Source organism: Balaenoptera borealis, assembly GCF_965194805.1.
Source record: "Balaenoptera borealis genome assembly, chromosome: 11".
NCBI classification, from domain to species: Eukaryota; Metazoa; Chordata; class Mammalia; order Artiodactyla; family Balaenopteridae; genus Balaenoptera; species Balaenoptera borealis.
In genome coordinates, this window is record NC_138868.1 from 6,825,012 (window position 1) to 6,845,747 (window position 20,736).

A 20,736-nucleotide genomic window follows, 5' to 3' on the forward strand; every position below is an offset into this window, starting at 1 on the left:
ACACATTGTGAGATGGGCTTGAAGGGACATAGGTACTAAGTGTGGTGGGAAACGCAGAGGAGGGAGGGCCTGACTCTGGGGGCTGGTTAGGGGGCTGATCAGAGAAGGCTTCATGGTGGAGATGACCATTTAGGGCTGGACTTCAAAGGGTGAGAAGGGGTTGACGTTGGGTGAGAAGAAGAGAAACAAACATTCTAAGCAGAAAGAATAGTGTTGCTGATGTATGATGACCAGGAACCGTGTGGCTCGTTCTGGAAAAGGCGAGAAAAGTAGTTTGGTGTGGCCGGAGCAGAGAGAGGATTATAGAGGCCGGTAGGATGTGAGCTGGGGGAGAGCCTGGGGACAGCCTTGAATGCAGGACTAAGGAAGTTGGCCTTTGTTCTGTAGGTGACAGGGAGAATGACGCCAGCAGATCTTTGCTTTAAGTAATTTGCTGAGCCGAGAGATCGAATCAGCTGGGTGCAGTATGAGGGTGGGTCAAAGTGGGACACTAAGTAGCTCCCCGGCACAGAGTCCCCTGCTCAGTAAAGCAGGAGGTATGTTCATTAGATCGATGTAAGGAACAGTTCAGAGTTGAGAGGACGAGGCTATGAACTACGGCACAGAAAGTGGGGATGAAAACAAGAGGATAGACTGGAGAGGGTTTTAGGAGACCTATTTAACAGGATTTGCTGATTAATTGTGAATGACGGTGAGGAGGGAGGCACCAAGCTTACAGCTAATCGTGTCTGATATCTATCACCAAATGCTTACTTTGCAGTTAGATGCTTTGCCTGCAGGATCTCCTTTACTCCCATAATCGCCATATGAGCAGGGTTGTGTTACTATCTGCATTTTATAGATGAGGAAGTTGGAGCCTGGACTGGTCAATCAAAGTGATTAGGCAGGTACATCACTTTGAACCTAAGGACTTGAACCCGAGGGAGGGACATGACGCAACCAACCAGGGAGCAGTTAATGAGTGGCAGATTCGGGCCGGAACCCACTGGAACCACCTACTACTCCCCAGATTCAGGAACAGGCTGCCCAAGCACCATATCAAGCCACAGACGTGTAGTGTTTGGATAGAATATTCTTAAAGCAGTTTTTAGAACGAACTGCTAATGTTTAAAAATCTAGAGGTCATATTAAAACCTGGGTTTCTGGTTTTTCTTGAAAAGTAAGAAGATCTGACCACCCTGGGCCCATATGGCAACCCTTGCTGCCTGTCTGCATTCCTGTGCTCTGCAGTTGGCCAGAGCCCGCCTGCCTGCCTGGGGTTCCTGCCCACCTTTGCAGGTGCCCAAGTTTGCTGGTCCAGTTTGATGCCAAGCTGTGCTTGTGCATTTGATCTCGTGTCAAGCTGAGGCCTCCATTGATGACCAAATACTCTTTTTGAATGTTAGGGAATATAAGATAAAAACAGTAACGTGTTTTGCTTTGTTTGTTTTTTCTTTCATGCTGTGGGAATTGAGAAAAACTAAATACCCACCCATGCTTGAGTGCCCACAGGGAGGAGGGTTACATACAGGCAGTGTAGGCCAAAGGTGAATGGTCATGGTTCCTGAAACCAGCACCCATTAAAATGAAATATCAATCATCCCATGGAAAATGGCCAAAGTAGTGGCAGCTATACAAATCATGCTGTGATTTTTTTCTGTTTAATTTGTTTTGTAATTAATAATTTGCTTGAATTTTGAGCTGTGTACTTTGGACGTATTATAAGGAAGCTTCTAGAGAAAATACGTGTGTGTATGCGTGTGTGTGTGTGTGTGTGTGTGTGTGTGTGTGTGTGTATCATAGCTTACATAGCTTGGAATTCTCTGCAGAAATTCAATTTCAGAACATTTTTAAAAGATTTTACGACTTTACTAAAAGTTGAAAACATGCTTCCGTACCATTAAGTTAGAATGTGAGGCACAGGATGGCAAACAGGTATCTGTCCATGTTAAATATTTTGTTCCATTTAAGATGCAACAAGGCCCATGGCAGCAGTCAGTTTGGACAAATGATAGATTTTTATGCTTGTGTGAGTTTGTTCGCAATTTGAAAACTGCACTTAGAGACACAGGTTCAAACAGGTGCAAGGAACAGAGCTGACACCAGAGCTTCAGGAGTTTGGCCCCTAATCGGTGTGACCCCAGACAGTTTTCCACCATGCCTGGCTGCCTGATTCAGAGGCTGAAGAAAGGCAGCTGCTGCTGCTGGGCACGAATTTCTCAGAGGCCACTGGGTATCATTCTGGGATGGCCACTGGGTTTCAGAGATTCATTGTCCATCTCGCAAGGGTCACCCATCCTGTCAGACCACCCTGACCCAACTGTTAAGAGGCCAGCCCTGCAAGCTTTCCCTGAGAGCCTGAATTAATTGTACAAGGTTGGCACTGCAGATCAATTTGGTCTCAGGAGCCATTTCTACCCTGATTACTCAAGGCTTGCGAGGCCATACCCTGGTGCTCCTTGGACTCTGACCCCTGCCTAGCATGTTCTCCTTCCTCCTTCCTCTCCTCCTCAGAGACTCCCCGGTGTGCACTCCCAGGGTGGGTCCCGGATGCCTGTTGTGGTCAGTTCTTCCATTCTCGGCTGTATTGCCCAGAATCCACCATGTCTTATTGATATCGTATAGACAAGTGCCCATACTAGGTGGTTGGCACTGTGCTGAGCCAGAGATACAACAGACAGGTGCCCCACCCTTGGAGACAAGAGGAGCACGAAGGGACTCATTCCTGAACAACGTAGCACTTTGTCATAGTGCTCTAACAACTGGTATTTTTTTTTTAACCTTTCTCTATTTATTTATTTATTTATTTTTAACATCTTTATTGGAGTATAATTGTGTTACAATGTTGTGTTAGTTTCTGCTGTATAACAAAGTGAATCAGCTATATGTATACATATATCCCCATATCCCCTCCTTCTTGTGTCTCGCTCCCACCCTCCCTATCCCACCCCTCTAGTTGGTCACAAAGCACCGAGCTGACCCCCCCGTGCAATGCAGCTGCTTCCCACTATAACAACTGGTATTGTATCTCAGTCACATTACAGTTTCATTTTTGTGGTGTGGCTTAAAAAGCCTAGGGTCCCCAAAAGATCCAGCCAGGTTCATGGTAAAATTCTACTACTTATTCATTCTTTAACAAATATTTATCAAGCACCTATTATTTGGCACTATTCCAGAAGTCACGATTGTAACAGAGAACAAAACTGACAGATATCCCTGTTCTGTTGCTTACGCTATTGTAAGCAGGAGACAGAAAAATTGTGTCAATATGTAATATGAGCTAAGAATTTTGAAGAAAAACCAAGCAGAGTAAGGGAGAGAGAATGACAAGAGTGGGGTGTTTGGGCTGCTCTTTTAGATAAGGTGGTTGGGGAAAGCCTTTCTGATGAGGTGACTCTCCAAGTGGGGCCCAGACGGAGGTGAGAGAGAAGTAGGAAGTCCTTTTTGGAGGAAGTCCTTTTCAGGCAGGAGGCCTCGCGGACAGCGCCTCCCAGTGGCGAGTGCGTCTGGCCTGTCTGAGGAACAGGAAGTCGCTGCCGGGACCTCTGCACTTCTCGGTTTCCTCCTCTGCAAGTCCATGGGCTTGTCGTGAGGAACAGATGAAATCACTTATGTGGAAACATTTATGTAAACCATCAGGCACTGTATCAAAATTATTCTCTTTATATTGACTTATCAAGTATTTGTAGAATGTCTAAATCATCATGGATCGTAATTATTATATTACGATTCTGCCCTTTCATTTTTTTTATTATTGAGGTGAAATTCATATAACGTATAATTAACCATTTTAAAGTGTATGATCCAGTGACATTTAGTGCCTTCACACTGTTGTGCAACGACTACCTCTATTTAGTTCCAAAACTTTTTCATCACCCTGCCTTTTCACTTTTAATATTAGTTTATGTTACCACTCTTGAAAAAGGACTTTTTTCCCCATATCTGACTGCCCTTCCTGGCTGGCCTTCACCAATTCTTATGATTCATCCATGTGTTTATTCAGCAGATTGTTTATCAGGCATCTGCTGTGCAGTTGGCACCATGCTGGGTAGGTACTGGGGTTACAGAGGACACACAGGTCCCTGCATTTAGAGGACTCATAATCCACTGGGGGATTTAGACAATGAACATAAGTTATCAGAAAATTGATTTAAATTATGATATAAATGCTTATAAGAAAAAATGCTTTGAAAATTATGTTTAAAACATTTGTGAAGTTATTAAAGCTACCAGAAGTGAGATGCCACTAGCTATTAGAGCTTAGAATAACATGACTATATTGTTTTTATCATCGTGCCTCTGGTTCAGAGACACTGGAGTGAAAGATCACCTCAGGAAAGTGACCTGGATGATGTCAGGGCAGAGAGTGAGCAGGCAGGCAAAGGTAGAAAACAGTGGTACTTCATTCATTTCCTCCTGATAACGACCCTTTCAAGGACAGATACTGTTACCATCCCTCCCATTTTATAGATGTGGAAACTGAGACTTAGAAGGTCCTGCCTTGCCTAATGCCACCTGGCGGGCCTTCTAGCCAATGTTTCCCTTCAGCCATCTGTCCGGCAAAATGGAAAAGCATTTTGTCCAATAGAGGGCAGTCGCACATCTGGTTGGAAGAAGACGTTGGTCAGCATCCACCCAGCCCAGATGGCGTGCTCCCAGCCTTCCAGGGGAGGGCGCTGCTAGGCTGGCCTCGGAGTCATCTCGCCAGACCTCCCCGGGTCCTGCCTTCCTGCCCACTCCCCTCCCACCCTCCCACCGAGACGCCTGACCCAGCAAGCTCTCAGCACCCTCGGGCCTTTTCATGCACACATTGTTTTCCTAGATGATTGTTTCTTAATCATGCTGTGGAATAACAAATCAGGGCTAGTAACCCAAGTGACCTCAAGTGATGAGCTAGTGATCACCAAACATGGGTAGAGCCCTCCGGGCAGGAGTCCGGAAAATGCTAGTGTGATCCTCATGGCCGCGTGGTGCGGCGGTGCCACCGTGGTGCCACCACAGCACGTCCATCATGTAGGCACAATCTTGGGGTTTCTTTAGGCGGGATGACCTGGCAGCATTTCCACCCCACCCACAGCTAGTTTCGCTTTCCTAATGTTGTTAAAATGTACCTTCTAACTGAAGTAGGGTGGTTGAACAGGTTCCAACGTTTTACTTAGCTTTTTTATGTGATCATTGAAGATTTCGTCCTTCTAGTGGGTCTCTTTTCTCCTCTGTCTGGAAGATGCCCAGGACTGTCGTCTTTGGCATTTGTCCACAGTCCAGGTTCTAATAGCTTTTGGACTGTGGTTTAATTTTAACCATAAAACCTTCTTTTGGAAGAATTACTTTTTAATCTGGAAAGAGCCAGTCTGATAGAGAGCAGAAACACCTCCTGCTGGGAATCAGTAGGCGAAGTTATGTTCATGTACTGCTGACATATCTCTTTTTAAAGGGAGGGGGGACAGGCACTGATTTGATGGGAAAAAATGAAAATGAAAATTGTGGATAGGTCAGTTTGGAGTACTGTTTGAACGTCTGCTTTAATCAATGTGATAAACTCTGGTGTCCAAGGAGAGTGGGCAGCGGGAGGGAACTGAGGGGTGAAACGATTGAGAGATCCCTGGGTTCACCTATTAAGCTGAGTGCAGCAGTGAAAGGTTTCTTCACACTGTGCTGTGGGCAACCATGTGGCATCACCTTTCTGGGACAATCTCAATTTCAGAGACAGAAGACATTGGCCTTTTGCCAGGCCACGCGTCAGACTGCCACCAATTCTCAGTTCTGAAAATGTGGTCATCGGAGAGGCCTGTTAGCAGTGTGACAGATGTTATCTCCTCAGGAATGACCTTACTCAGGCTGTGAAGCCCCGAGTCCCTGCACTCGTTGGGGTATGCTGAATTCCTCCTCTTCCCTAAAACTGCAAGTCTTTTGGTAATAATTACCTGCATTTGTAGGACCTTAAAGAATTTTTGATACAGCAAGACAGAAATTGGTTATCTACCTTTTTTTCAGTTTAGGTGGCAAACTTCTTCTTTGGTGATTAAAAAAAAAAATCAAAGATGAAAAGAAAATGGAACGTGCAATGGAGACCAATTCTAGAAAAAAAAAGATTTGTGCCAGTCCCAGCTGAGGCACACAAATCTGGGAAGACTTACCCTTTTTACAGAAACAGTCTTCACTTTACCAGAGATTCATGCTTAGACTTATTTAAATATGAAACTTTTCTGGAGCATGTAAGTAGGAGGGAGGACAGAAAAACCAGAGGCTAACTATCAAAAGTTGTTATCAGTGGAAGATGAGTCTTATATGAAAACAACGGGTCTGATTACCCAGTGAGTCAGTAAGGGCTGAGACCTCCATTTAGAAAAATCTGACCTGTGCTGACTTCAGGGCAGGTGCATAAAGCCAGATATGGCCATGCTGGCCGCCTGATCGGTCCCACAGAAGCTTCTCAAAGCAGAGACTGTGCCTTTCACAGCTCCTCACTGCTGTGGTTCCTCATTCAGAACACTCAACGACTGTCAGATCAACGTGTTTATCGGTTAGATTTGATGCGTGTAAGGAGAACAGTACATCCACTCATGACCTAATCTGGCGCAGAATCAGAAGCCAGTGCTTCTCACTCCTCTTGCCTCTGGAAGTGGACTGAACAAGAAGAGAGAAGGCAAAAGTTTCACGTGCCTGGAGGGAAACAGATGCTACAGAGATGAATTTAAAAAGAAAGCAAGCAAGCTGAGTTAATCTGCGAGTTTGATCGTCACTAAGAATGCGATTCTGTTTCATCATTCAGTTTCTAGCTCAGCCTTCCAGCTCAGACCTGTGCAGCAGCGTCTCTGGAAGCTCCTTCATTCTCAGGCCTTCTCCTTGCCCCCTGGGCACAGTTCCTCACTTGCACCTGGGCTGCTACCTCCCAGGACACCCTTCAGGACCCTTCCTGAGTCCACCTACGAACCTGCCCAAGGCAGAGGGATTGGGGCGGCACTCTCAGGTGATGCTACGCTTCCCGAAGGGTGCTGTCACCCCTAGAAAGGATTTCTGCTCGGTGATGTCTCCGAGGAGTCCAGGGAGGTAACTGGCTGTGCACTGATTCAGTTGGGAGGGAGATAGCACAGCCTTTATATGGCTCTCTGGTCGAGCTAAATCAGCCTGGGGAAGGGCAGGTCTGTGTCTCCAGCTGGCGTGGGAGTGGGAGAGTGGCATCGGGAACTTTTACACCAAGAATCCTTAGGATGTTATGAGGTTTCTCCACAGTTCCCTTATCTTAAAGTTTTTACCCATTCATCCAGTGTGCACAGGATTGGGGCATCTCTTTTGTCTTGGTTATATCCTCAGAAGCACAGGAAAACTCATGAGAATAACAGAGTCTGGAAAACAAAAGTGCACAGAGGAGGCTCAGGCTATTGGGGCAGATGCCAGAAGCTCTGGGATATTTGAGGGTGGCTGTGGACAAAGAGTCCACCTTGGGGTGTAAGGAGAACACTTCTGCATTATTGGCCAGTGAGCAATTCCCTCTAAATAATCTTAGGAAGGAATGGAGGGACTTCCCTGGTGGTCCAGTGGTTAAGAATCCACCTTCCAATGCAGGGGACGCAGGTTCAATCCCTGGTTGGGGAACTAAAATCCCACATGCCGCAGGACAACTAAGCCTGCACGCTGCAACTACTGAGCCCGCGCGCTCTGGAGCCTGCGCGACACAACCAGAGAGAAGCCCGTGGGCCGCAATGAAAGATCCCGCGTGCCGCAACTAAGACACAATGCAGCCAATAAATAAATAAATAAATAAATAAATAAATAAAAAGAAAGGAATGGAACCAAGGGCGTAAGTCGGAGTATATGTAGTGGCCCTGGTTATGAGATTGTCTGTCTATCTGTTTAGTTAACAGATTTTTCCATGGTGAGGGCAGCAAGGTCATGTGTAGCCCTGAATATTAGCAATGCTGTCCTGGGGCTCTGAAAAAAGAGGTGACAAAGTATTCAGCTACAGGCTTGCTCTGTCTTAGTGTCCAGGCTGGCATGCACCAGACAGAGAGCAAAATATTGAAGTGGCACCCCAAGTGTTAGTTCTGCAGAACAAACCACCTGGAAAGGGAGAGCACCTTTAGATCCAGCCAGGGCAGCGAGGCCCCAGATGAATGACATCACACACGTGTGCCTCCCTCACAGGGAGCCCTGCGGCTGTTTTGGGCTTGGAGTCATATGTGGGACAATACTGCTGACAGCGTCGTTTCCTGCCTTAGACTTACCCTGTCAGCAGGACACCACTGACATTATTTGTTTGCCAAATTGTAGCACATTATGTACAATGTCTTTTAAGTTCAATTAAATTAATGTTTAGAACTACTGTAGATAGAAAAGGCTAGAAAAGCACTGTAGTAAACAATGATTACTGAGATTAGAGTGCTTGGAACTTGAGCATTAGAGAACCTTGCGGATTTGTAGGAGTTACCCAGGACAAGTACCTGTCTCTTATAAGAAGCATGTAAGTTCCTAAAGGATATCGGTGCTGACTGAAGTATTTTAGGTAGCTCGGGGCAGACTAAGGAGGGAAGGAAAGAGATAAAACATCAGAAAACATCTCTGAATACCAAGAATTATTACCTCCCTCTGCAAAAACACTGGGGGCTGAATTGTTTGGGTGAGTTACCCCGGAAAAAAAAATAAACTGAGGAAGAAATCCTCGGCACAGACTCTGGAGGCAGTGTTCAGGGATGAGAACCCCAGAGCAGCCTCTTTGATTTCAGAGGTGAAATAGCTGAACCTCAGACCTCACTGTAGGATGTGAAGAGTCACTCCAAATTTATGAGCTCATTAAACTCGTGTGTTTGACTGTCTACACGTCCTGCTTTAGAGAAAACACACAGAATGCTTCCAGCCACACCTTCTTAAACCACTTGGCTGACAGTTCTTTCTTCTAATTACTCTAGTGAGCGTCTCTGTTATTTATAAAGTTTGGGGAAGGGGGGTGGGGGTGGGGATTTGTGCTTTGGTACCTTTTCCAGCGCAGAGGGGTCAAAGTCAGCCCATCTTTTAAAGTCAGTCTGAACTGTCAGATTACCAGAGAGGACCCCTGCCTCCCTCCCTCCCTCCCTCCCTTTCTCTCTTCTCTCTCTCTCTCTCACAAACACACACACACACACACACGCATGCATGTCATCAGCTATCTGTCTGATTTGCTGGGGCCATGGGGCCGGGGTCAGGGTTTTTTGAATTCGTTTGTACTTCTTCATTGAGTTACCAGGTGACTAGTGGCTGGTTCACCCCAAAGCTCCCCCTCCCCATTCACTTTTTAAAATACATATATTTATTTATTTATTTATTTTGGCTGTTCCAGGTCTTAGTTGCGGCATGCAGACTCTTTTTTTTTTTTTTGGTTGCGTTGGGTCTTTGTTGCTGCACGCAGGCTTTCTCTAGTTACAGCGAGCGGGGGCTACTCTTCGTTGCAGTGCACGGGCTTCTCATTGCCGTGGCTTCTCTTGTTGCAGAGCATGGGCTCTAGGCATGCGGGCTTCAGTAGTTGTGGCTCACGGGCTCAGTAGTTGTGGCTTGCGGGCTTTGGAGCGCAGGCTCAGTAGTTGTGGCACACAGGCTTAGTTGCTCCACGGCATGTGATATCTATCTTCTCAGACCAGGGCTCGGACCCGTGTCCCCTGCGTTGGCAGGCGGATTCTTAACCACTGCGCTACGAGGGAAGCCCGCGACATGCAGACTATTAGTTGCGGCATGCACGCGGGATCTTAGTTCCCTGACCAGGGATCAAACCCGGGCCCCCTGCATTGGGAGCGTGGAGCCTTAGCCACTGCACCACCAGGGAAGTCCCCCCAACCATTCACTTTTGTTTTGATGAAATGAGAAGGCTTCTTCTTCTGTTTCCCTTTCCCTTCTTTCTTTCCTTTCTTGGACGTTGGTCAGATCAATGAGACCGTTGTCATAAAGTACTTGGAAGTATTTCAAGAAGAGCATGACCTGACTCTCTGTTACACTTGGGTCAGTTCACCAGTCTCCACTCTAGGGCTTCCGTCGGCAGCCGCAGAGGTGGTGCCCGAGAGCAAGGAGGACATGCTGTGGACACGGCACCCCGTGGTACTGTGGGTCAGTGTTGCTCATTCCTGACCTCGACGTCGACAGTCTCAGCCCCGGAAGTGGGATAAATGGTAGTTTGTGTCCCCTCATCATGCAAGCCCTCCACCATCCCTGGCGTGACTTGCCAGGCTGCACAGTTCCCTGTTCCAGGAACTAATAAGAGGTAGAGTGAAAAGATTGTTTCCTCGGATGCACTTTTACAAGATGTTTCCAAAGATGGGTTGGCAGAGAAATGGTGATCCCCGCTCATTTGTGTGTGGAGGTGTCACAATTCTGGCAGGAGGTCACAGGGACGCCCCACCTTCCTGGGGGCTCTCACTCAGCACAGCCAGTTAGACAGCCAGGGACCGGGCAACATCAAGGTAACCACAGGCCTTGTAAGCGAGATACTGTTGTCCCTTCCAGGCCGGCGATACTGTGACCTGCTGCAGCAGGAGCATGGCTGAAGGGCAGCTGTGCTGGGCAGGTGGCCCTCCCCATGCCAGCTCTCCCTGGGTCGCGTCTCCAGTAAGCCTGTGCGGTCTGTCACTGTCAGGCTTCTCCTGAACCACCTTCCGTCGTGGGTGGTGAAGGAGTTGTGTATCTTATGAGAAGAATATTAGATCTGTGTCCCCAGAGGAGGAAGCACTGAGCCCATGAGGGTTATTCACCCGCAGGAGAACCTCAAGGACAAAGGAATCTTCTAGAGACAAAGGGGGGGGGGTGGTTGCAGAAGTGAGCCCAGAGTCCAGTGGGAACTCATTAAATCCTTGCTGAGAGGAGCCTGGCAGCTGTTTGACGAGAGACAGAGCAGAGGCTGAGAGAGATGGCGGAGATGGAGCACGACGGGAGAAGTTTAATGATGCTAATTAATTAGACTCACTAAAAGGGAATAGAACATTCACTGGGTTGCCAAAAGGTGTTCTTAGCAGACAAAATTTGCAAAGTCCTGCACTGGGGATTGACAAAGGCGTGATGGCCAACGTGTTAAAAAGGAGGGAGACGAGGAGTTCCTGCCAGGTGGTTAGGACTTAGTGCTTTCACTGCAGTGGCCTGGGTTCAATTCCTGGTCAGGGAATTAAGATGCCGCAAGAAAAAAAAAAAAAAAAGAAGGGAGATGGCAAGCCTCACAGCCGTGAGTGGATGGCTCCTGTGTTTCTGCCACTGTGCCAATTTGATGTCAAGCGACCCTTAGTGTTTTTGTGTGCATGTGTGTGATCGTTTTCTGAGCAATTCTGAGCTTTCAGAAAATGTTGGCGAGGTCAACAACCCACAGTTCTGGGATCTGATGTTCCGCCCAGGCCGTGCTCGGGGAAAGGAGGCCCCTCCTCCCTGCCCCTCACCAAGCGGCACTCCCATCATCCTTCTGCCTGGACATTTACCCTTCCTCCAGGAGAGCTGGGCTCCTGCCCTGTCGCGCGAGGGTTGGGTGGGATGGGGGCTGCAGGAGGGAAGGAGAGAGAGTTCTCTCCTTTGTGGTGTGACTGCCACCAGTCATTGAAGGCTTTGCACTGAACCAAGGTGACGCAAGAATGACACCAGGTGCTAAGATCAGGAGCTTGCTGTGGCATCAGTGTTTTCTCGCCTCAAATTATAGGAGCAGAGGGAAAGGCTTAGTTCCGGTCGGCAGCATTTGCTTCAATGAGAGGCTGACGAGAGCCTCTGGAAGCTGGCTTCATGTCTGGATCTCACTCTGCTCACTTGGACAAAAGGATTGGCTCTCTGGGAATTAGAGGCAGAACTGGGGCTTTGAATAGATTTTGACAATAAAATTGGCTAGAACATGATGCGGAGACCCAGGTTGCCAATTTAGCCCCAAACTCCTCCTTCAGCTTCCTCTGGAGAATAAGCATAGCCCGTGGCTGGGACCATAGGCTGACCCTCTTTGCTGGTGACAGAGAGCTCTCAGGTTACCAGGCAGGTGGTGGGTCACCTTTGTATGCAGAGAACAACCCGTTTTCACTTGTTCAAGAAAACACTGACCCACTTCTCTGTGTTTGTCCTTGAGGCTGCTCGTGGCTTAGGATCCCTGTGGCCAGAAATCCACCCCATTCAGTCACGGATGGGGAGCTAAGATGCATATTCCTGAGGAATGGCCCCCTGAGAGGGACTGGACACTTTGGGGGCAGAGAATTCCATGGCGCTGCTTGGAGAGCATCGCCCTGGGTGCAGGCCAGACCTGTGGTTACAGCCCCCCGCGTCTCCCCAGGGGAGGAATATGGCCGAGTTGGCATCAGCCTTCCAGCCAGTCCTTGTTCTCAGCTTGGAGCCTACTTGGTTTCTTTTTTCATGGGAGATAAGGAGGGAATAGATTTGTTTGTCCAGGTGCCACTAGTTCAATGACTGTCACGGGCACAGGAGTGTCTTCAGGGCATAGTGTCAGATCCGGTCGCCCCCTGATGTCTCTATTCCTGATCTGGGTGTGCTGTAAACAGCAGGCAGATTCAAAACTGGGAGGCTCTGGGGAACCCCTTGGGCAGGAGATTTCAAAATGAGATTCAGATTAGAAAAAATATAGTGGCGTGAGGTTCCAAGGGATGAAGGAGACAGGAAAAACTCTCATCCCGGCACTTGGCTGGATAGCGGGGATAAACAAGAAAGCCTAGAAGAGCCTAGAATGGGAGGGAGGCAGCTGAGGCAGCCAAGTTGAGCGGGAGCGCAGGGCTGTCCTTGCTGGCCGCTCCCCGCTGCCCCGGGGGAGGCAGGAGGCTGTGACTCTTCATCAGGCGAAACCACAGCCGAGCGGCGCTTTCAGTCTAGGGCATGTCGGCACCAGCAAGACCTGGATACATCAGAGGCTCCCGCAGAAGGCGGAGGGGCCTGGGGGCCAGGGAGTAGGGTTGGCAGGAGTATCACGACAAAAACTCAGCTACAGAAAGATTTTAAAAGGCTTGGTGGATAATTGAGGAAGGGACTAGTGAGGAGGAGAGGAGTGAAGCTCATGAACCCGCCAGCTTGGTGGCCCCGGGGGGAGGGGGCAGCCTCCCCACCCCACCCCGCTACTGACCAACGGCCGTCTGTGTGGCCTCATCACACAGTTGTCCTCTGCGCTGTAGCTCAGGACACCCTGGTGCTGGGTGGCTCCGAGTGGTGGGTGTCTGTCACATCAAGAGCACAGATGAAGATGCTGGCTGAACACAGAACCAAAGAGAGGTGGACACAGGGAGAAGGAGCAGGAAACTGAGGAGCAAGGAGAGGAAGAGCAATTAAAATGACCCCGAGGGGCTTCCCTGGTGGCGCAGTGGTTAAGAATCCGCCTGCCAACGCAGGAGACACGGGTTCGATCCCTGGTCCGGGAAGATCCCACATGCCGCAGAGCAACTAAGCCCGTGCACCACAACTACTGAGCCTGTGCTCTAGAGGCCATGAGCCACAACTACTGAGCCCACGTGCCACAACTACTGAAGCCTGTGCGCCTATAGCCTGTGCTCCGCAACAAGAGAAGCCACGGTAATGAGAAGCCTGCGCACCGCAGCCAAGAGTAGCCCCCGCTCGCCACAACTAGAGAAAGCCCACGCGCAGCAACGAAGACCCAACACAGCCAAAAATAAATAAATAAATAAGAAAATTAAAAAAATAAATAAATGACCCCGAAGCAGAAAAGGGGGTAAACGGAAGGAAAGGCATCGTAGAAGGAGCAAAAACGCAAGAGAAGAAGAGTGAAGATGAAGCTTCTCATTTGGAGCAGCTGGGGAGGGGCAGTCAAGAATAAGTCTCCAAACGTGGTCAGTATTAGAAAGCTTGTCATCTGATCAGTAAACCCCGTTCTTCTAGTGGGATGAAGAAAGTGGTACTCTTTGGAAACTTTTGGGCCCATCCCTCATGAAAGCCGTGAGCGGCACTAGGGTTCTGACCAAGAGGGGCTTATGATTCATGGGTGTGCCCGCCACCTCCGCCCAGAAGCCATGGCTTCCCCCATCTCGTGCAGGGTGGGGACCTATCTAACCGGAACTGCCACCCAGCCTCTCCCAGTCTCCTTAGATGACAAACTGTGGCATCCTTGGTCCACCCACCTTAGCCCCCAAGCATTTTGCCAGAACATCAGTAAACAACTCTAGGTGAAGGGGGTCAGAGACCTCTGCATTTTGGGCCATTTTCTCCTCCTTTCCACTGCCCAGCACAGGACTACCAGGGAGCTCTTATCACTGGCTACATATTTTTTGCTCAAAGAGCAGACAGTGGGTCCCCGAACACTTTCCTCCGAGCTCGTTTTATTTTTATTTTATTTTTATATGCTATGAGTATGGACTGGGAAATCCAAGTTTTCCTGGACCACATGGGAACTTACCCCTCAATTCCCGCATGTCCGGCACAGCCCTGACGACAGCAGATGGCCAGCTTTCTTGCTCAGGCTGATCAATGTTATTAACTACAACATCTAACACTTGTTTAGGGCTTTTCTTTTTTTTTCTTTTTTTCTTTTTTTCAGCCGCGCTGCACAGCATGCGGGATCTTAATTCCCTGGACTAGGGATCGAACCCATGCCCCCTGCAGTGGGAGCGTGGAGTCTTAACCACTGGACCACCAGGGAAGTCCCCGATTAGGGCTTTATACCTTGCAAAGAAAATAATTGTCTTATACGATCCTCATAATAATCCTGCATTACTGTTACTTCCACTTTCTAGACAATGAGTTTCAGAAAGATAAAGTGGCTTCCTTTGTGTCAACTGGTGGACCCGGGATCGGCTCACGTTCTCTGACTTCAAATCCTCTGTGCCTTCTATACAAGGTCGTGGGCCCCTGAGGGCTTCAGAGCAACATCAGAGTTGGGATTCCTGGATCCCTTTCCTCACCCCCAGCTGACCTTGGACCTCAGCCTTCCTCCCACCCATTCCCATCCCACCCCCACTCTGTGATCACCAAATGGGAGAAGACTCTCCGTTTCTTGGTGAAGAGTGTATACAGAAAGCAACAATTTTTACGTTCCCTCTGCCAAGAACTCTTTCAAAGTCCCCAAGAAGGTTTCTTTTCATAACGAAAGCAATATGGGATCATTGTAGAAAAGCACAAAATATAGACAAACAAAACAGAGGAAAATAAAAGTCATAATTCCACCATTGAAGAATAACTTAATATTGTGAACGTCGTGGTGTCTGGTCTTCCACAACTTTTATGATGTACATGTTGACCTACTTGTGTTTACAGAAATGGAAAATGCGCCTATCCATAACACTGCTTTAGAATCTGCTTTTTAAACTTAATATATTGTAAACATTTTCCTGTTAGTAAATACTTTCATAAAATCATATTTAATGGATACACAATATTTCATTATAATTTTGGATGGTACGCTAGAGGTAAACATTTGGATTGTTCCTACTTTTTCACTGTTGTAACCAGTCTTATGATAGACTTCTATATCTGATTTTAATTTTTATTTATTTGATTATGAATGAAGTTTATTTTTATGATTTTTATCATTTGAAGCTCTTTCGTGAATAGCTCATTCATACTATTTGCCAGTTTTCAATGGTCCGCATTTTCTTTTCCTTACTGATATGTAAGAACTCTTTATATTAAGGCTAAAATTTTATCTGCCAAAAAGTCATTTTGACATCACATCTTTTTTTTTTTAATGTTTATTTATGTATTTATTGGCTGCGTCAGCTCTTAGTTGCAGCACGAGGGATCTTTTCATTGCAGCGCACGCGCTTCTCTCTAGTTGAGAGCTTCTCTCTGGTTGTGGCGCACAGGCTTAGTTGCCTCTCGGCATATGGGATGTTAGTTCCCCGACCAGGGATCGAACCGGTGTCTCCTGCATTGCGAGACCAATCCTTAACCCCTGGATCACCAGGGAAGTCCCTAATACTACCTGTTAGTGCACCATCTTGAATGCGGGTACACACTGCTTTCCTCCAACTCTTCCAACCAGGCCGTGGATGCTTTGCTCTTTTTCCTATACTTTTTCTTTAACAAATTCCCCACAAACACAGTAAATTCTGTAGAAGGTTCCTCCTCCAATGCTCACCCCTAGAAGCACCCTAGCCTCCTTAGGCAATGCCATTCCTCCCCCCCCGGGCACCAAGCCCCCCATCCCTCCACCCCAACTTCCAGGACCTCATCACCCCCTCCCCTTACACAGGCCACTGCCCTGGGAGTGCTGGTGGGCCCCCCAGAGGTTCCATCAGAAAACCCTGATGTGAACTTCTCAGAAGCCCTGGGAGGGACTTCCCTGGTGGCACAGTGGTTAAGAATCCGCCTGCCAATGCAGGGGACACGGGTTCGAGCCCTGGTCGGGGAAGGTCCCACATGCCGCGGAGCAACTAAGCCCGTGCGCCACAACTACTGAGCCTGCGCTCTAGAGCCCACGAGCCACGACTACTGAGCCCGCGCACCTAGAGCCTGTGCTCCGCAACAAGAGAAGCCAGCACAATGAGAAGTCCGCACACTGCAACGAAGAGTAGACCCTGCTCGCCGCAGCTAGAGAAAGCCCGCGTGCAGCAACGAAGACCCAACGCAGCCAAAAACAAATTAAGTAATTAAAAAGAAACAAAAAAGAAGCCCTGGGAGGATGGGGGAGGAGACCATGTAGGGGTCTTAGCATCAGCGGGGACTGTCTTGTCAGGTAGGGCAGGAAGTACTGGTTGGGTCTGTCACGGCAGGAACAGAGAACCCCACTCTCCAAGGGCCCCTCTTGCTTCTGAGCAAGCCCCTGATGCAGGGCTGTCGGCCGCCGGCCTTCCCTCCTCTCCCTGAGTCTCAGTTGCCCTGTTATCACCGCTGGCAGAAGGGACGCCAGTCCCACCCGTTCCCCTGGCCTCCTTTACTAACTAAGCGCTGTGCGTGGGGAGGGGGAGGGTCCCCGGGCCTGTTACCTAGAGTCCCCCCAGAGGCGGGGGAGGCCCGGAGGGGCCAGGCAGGAGCTGGCTGGACTGGACGGGCGGAGGTGGTGAGGACAGGGTGAGTTTCTTACCGGCAAGATCACTACCTGGGAAAACTGGGACTGTAGGGAGAAGGTCAGGGCAGGGTGGGGCGGATGCTGGGAGTTCACTTCCGAGCTCCTGTGGGTTTGGAACGTCCTGGTCCACCCTCCATGCCCCGTGCATCTCCCCTCCCGCCCTTTCTCCAGGTTTGGAATGTTTGGAAGCTGGCTGTGGCTGGGACAGTAACAGGCACAAACATTTCTGTGGCAGGAGCTAGACCCCCGCCACCTTTGGCCCCCTTGGTCTCTTGTGGAGGACTTTTGGAGTTTCCAGAGCCCTCTTTTCTTGTATTTTCACACATTTCCCACGAGGACCATGTGATGCCCGTCAGGGAGAGCTTGGGGAGCTCCAGTCAGGTGCCTGCGCAGTGGTTGCTCTGCCAGGTGGCCGCGGTGGCCTTGGCCTCTTGCTAACCTGTCTAGGCTTCGCTTTCCTCATCTGGAGAGTCTAGACCTCGGGGCTAGTGCACAAATCACCAGACAGACGGTAGTGGGGGATCGTCCGTGTCAGGGTTTCTCCCTCCTTTCTCTTTCCTCCACTCTGCGGACGTGGGGTCGTTTGGGAGCTTCAGAGATCTCTGCTCGAGGGCAGAGCTCAGGGCAGCCTGGGTCCCTTCCTGCTTCCTCGGCTCTCACCCGCTAGTGCAGTTCCCCCACCGCAAGGTAAACCCCGGAGCGCGGGGACCTCATTCGTCTTTGCATCCCCAACGCCTCAGCACAGGGCTTGGCACAGAGTAGGTGCTCGTGAAGGGAAAGGCTCTCCCATCTCATGATCATGGAGGGTTGAGACACGGGAGCCCCGGCCTGAGAGGCCTCAGACTGGAGCCCGTGTGACCTTGAGCAAGACATTTAATGTCCCTGAGCCTCAATTTCTTTGTCTAAAAACAAGAACAATAATAGCTACTTCCCAGGGTGGTTGTGGGGATTAGTGACGTCAGAGGGAAGCGCAGCTCGGTGCCTGCCCACCACAAGTACTAGGAGCTCAATAAATGCAAGCGGTGATTAGCTGCTATTAAAGGGCCGGTGTCTAGGGGCAGGACAGGAATGAAGACGCAGACGTAGAGAATGGCCTTGAGGACACCGGGAGGGGGAAGGGTAAGCTGGGATGAAGTGAGAGAGTGGCATGGACATATATACACTACCAAACGTAAAATAGATAGCTAGTGGGAAGCAGCCACATAGCACAGGGAGATCAGCTCGGTGCTTTGTGACCACCTAGAGGGGTGGGATAGGGAGGGTGGGAGGGAGGGAGACGCAAGAGGGAGGAGATGTGGGGATATATGTACACATATAGCTGATTCGCTTGGTTATACGGCAGAAACCAACACATCATTGTAAAGCAATTATACTCCAATAAAGACGTTAAAAAATATATATATATATGTAAAGGGCCAGTGACGCGGCTCCAGGAGCACGGGGCTTAGCGGTGAGTGACCCTGGCATCTCTCAGTGCCCTGAGCCTCTCTCGGTTTGGCCTCCCACCCTGAATGCCGTGGTCCCTCTGCTCTGCGGAACGAGCCCGTGCTGCTGTCACCTAGCAGGCCGTGCGGCCCCGCAGCCTGGACGCAGAGCTCACTTGCTCTCTGCCCTGGGCAGCCCTGCCCCGGCTTCCTCTCCGTGGCGGTGGGAGGGGGTGGGAGCAGGGGGGGCATGCTAGCCGCCCTCAAGCGTTAAGTCACAGGTGAATTCTGAGGACAGGCGGGTGCTCCTGTTTGAGATTTAGGCAGGTTACACAGTGCAACTGGCTCCCTACCCCTCACATCTCTGAACACATTTTTAGATGCCTGCTTTGTGTTCTACTTTGAAAGCTTGATGGGGTAGAAGTATTCTCATTTTATGTAGAGAGAACAAGTGAGGAACAAAGGAAATCGGTCCCTTGTTACCAAGCTCTTACGTTCAGGAAACAGAACCTGGAAGACATATTATAATTCTCAATGTACCACCCTTGCCCAGGACCAGAATCTCCACACCTGCTGGTGTCGGACCTGAGTCCCCAAGTGTCAGCGAGCCTGCCGCCCAGGGGGTGGGGCTGCCAGGCAAGGAGGGCCGTCCCAGAGGAGGATTGAGAGGGCCTGACTGATGGGTTACAGGAACCAGAAAGCTGGGAGCTGGGAGCCTGCGGGGTGAGGGATGGAGTATCAAAACAGACTCTAGAAACTGGGGAAGGGGGCTGGCGTGAGGAATGGAGGGTAGATTGGTCTTGGACATGAAGAGGGCTGGAAATTCTTGGTCAGGCGACCACCACCGCCTGAGGGAGTGGACTCGTCCTGGGTGGCCCCAGAGGACGGGCGAGGGGAGCCCTTCCTTCAGCAAGACCAGGTCTTCACCACCCAAGCCCAGCCTCCCAACTGGTCCCCCACTTCCAGGGTTTTCTTATCCATTCCATTCTCTTCACTAGCATTTTCACCCAGGCTCTGCCTTCTTGGGAATGGGGATTAGGCCTGGAAGTCACGGCCACAGCCCGACCCCTTAGAATTTCATGGCTGGAAAGTCTTGTATTTTGTCCAGCCTTCAGCCCCGCCACTGAGTCCCCGTAGAAATTCCTAACGAATGGCTTCCCAGCCCCAGCCAGCAGCCCCCAGTGACAATGCCCAGGGCGCCTCCCTCCCAAGCCGCTGCCCCACGTTAAGCTGTGCCAGGGCTCCCTGCAGTGGAGGCTGTGCCCCTCTGATGCTCACCTCTCTGCCCAGGTTCTGCCCGCTGGGTCCACCGGAATGAGCCTTTCCGCCTGCTTCAAGCCAGCAGCCGTGTGGTTGGTCTTCCCCACTCGCACAGCCACCTTCTCGGCCGTCTGCGCCTCCTCGTCTCCGCTGCAGTTTGTCAGTGAGTTTCTTCAAGGGTGTTATTGAGATGGGGGCATAGAGACACGAAGTCTTTAGAACAGAAAGGGCGTTTGAACTTCGGAACCCACCTCATTTTATACACAAGGAAACTGAAGGGTTAGGTCGCTTGCCCAAGGCCACACAGATGGCCTCAAGGCCATCACAGGGCTGGGCCTCAAGCCCCGTCACTGCTCTTTTCCTGCCACCCACCTACTGGTGACGGGCCCAGGCAGGCAGAGGGCAGTCTCGGCTGTTGACGTCACGCTTCTGGTGTCATCCAGGGTCACACTAGTGCTTCTTTGGGCGGCCCCATCCCCAGTGACGTGTTGAACTTCAAGTTGACTAAAAGCCCTGAATTGTTTTATAACTTGATTTTCTTCTGACTGTAAAAATTATATATGCTCATTGTAAAAACATTAGAAAATACATAAAAATATAAAGTATAAACCTTCGCAGCACTTCCTGATGCTGTAAAGTTCCCCCCACCGTGCACTTGGTTGCTCTGTCTTTAGCTGTATAAATAGGACTCTCCTTCCATCCTCCATTAGGCCGGACGTCTTGCTAGGTCCCACCCAGCTCTCCTGTCTCTCAGAATTTTGTTTTGTTACCAGTTCTTGTTGGCACCTGGGCAGGGCTCAAAAAAACACGGTGGTGTGGCTGAACGAATGACAGCATCCGGGTTGTCGGATTGTCGGTGGGTCGGGTGAGGCCCCTGCTGGCCCAGAGCCCACACCTCTCTTCTGGGTCTGATCCTCCTCTTTCCCTCCTTGAAACACCTCCCCTCCTCTTTTGTTCTAGTCAGACTCTCCCATTTTTCCAGCCCAGCTGAACCCCACCTCTTCCAAGAAGTCTTCATTCTTTCAAATGCAAAAACCTCCTTTTTGGGTTCCACAGCCTTCGTAGTCTGGCCACACCATTTACCCTTAGTTATCCACTGACTTGCACTAATCTCTCCCCTCTGCCCGGCTGCTG